Raw genomic sequence first — 1,173 nt, forward strand, 5'->3', positions numbered from 1 at the left:
TTTAGAGCTTTGCCCATATGGTTAGTTTAGCTAGCCAGCTTGCTACTAGGATTTCCTAGAGAACAGAAACACACACACTTCTGATCTACATAGGTTATAGCAATGGGAAGTTTTCATGCTTGTGTAGCAAGCACATTAACTACTGAGTCGCCTCCCAAGGCCCTGCATCCTACTCTTTAGTTAAAAAAAAACTCTGACTTTAGTTTTTCTTTAGGCTTCCATGATGGTTAGCTTTAACTGTCAATTGGACAGAATCTACAGTCCCCTGTGAGATGAGTCTCTCTGGGCAGAACTGTGGGGATCATCTTGATTGTACTGATTGTTATAGAAATACCCAACTTAATTGTGCCTTGATTTCCCCACCATGAGGGCTGTACCTGTAGCTGTAAGCTAAAACTAAGTGCTTTCTCCCTTAAGTTACCTTTTTTTAAAAAATGTATTTTATGTGTATGGGTATCTTGCCTACATTTATGTATGTGCACCATATGTGAGCAGTGTCTATGGGAGCCTAAAGAAGGCACTGGATCCCCTGAAACTGGAGTTAGAGACAATTAGACGCTGCATTAGAGTACTAGGAATTAAACCCCAGTCCTTTACAAGTGCAGCCAATGTACTTAACCACTGAGATGTCTCTGTACCTCCACTTAAGTTCCTTTATCATAAAAATAAGAAAAGAAAAGAAGGACTGGAGAGATGGTTTAGTGGTTAAGAGCACTAATTGCTCTTCCAGAGATCCTGAGTTCAAATCCCAGCAACCACATGGTGGCTTACAATCATTTGTGCTGAGATCTGATGTCCTCTTCCAGTGTATCTTAAGATAGCTACAGTATACTTATATATAAGAAATAAATAAATCTTTTTTTTTTCCAAGACATTTCTCTGTATAGCCCTGGCTCTCCTGGAACTCACTCTGTAGACCAGGCTGGCCTCAAACTCAGAAATCCGCCTGCCTCTGCCTCCCAAATTCTGGGTAAATAAATCTTTTTGAAAAAAAGAAAAGAAAAAGAAAAGGAAGGAAAACAGCTTCATAACAGATCCCACAAAACAAGCCAAGCATTTTATACTTTTTACCCCCATAGAATCATTCACTTGGAGCCGTTTTGAAACATAACTGATGAGTCCATATTAGCCAGCAAGGGCTCCTTTTATTCATTCAGGGGTGGGTTTTTGAAA

The sequence above is a fragment of the Mastomys coucha genome, unplaced genomic scaffold, assembly GCF_008632895.1.
Source record: "Mastomys coucha isolate ucsf_1 unplaced genomic scaffold, UCSF_Mcou_1 pScaffold4, whole genome shotgun sequence".
In the NCBI taxonomy this organism is placed as follows: Eukaryota; Metazoa; Chordata; class Mammalia; order Rodentia; family Muridae; genus Mastomys; species Mastomys coucha.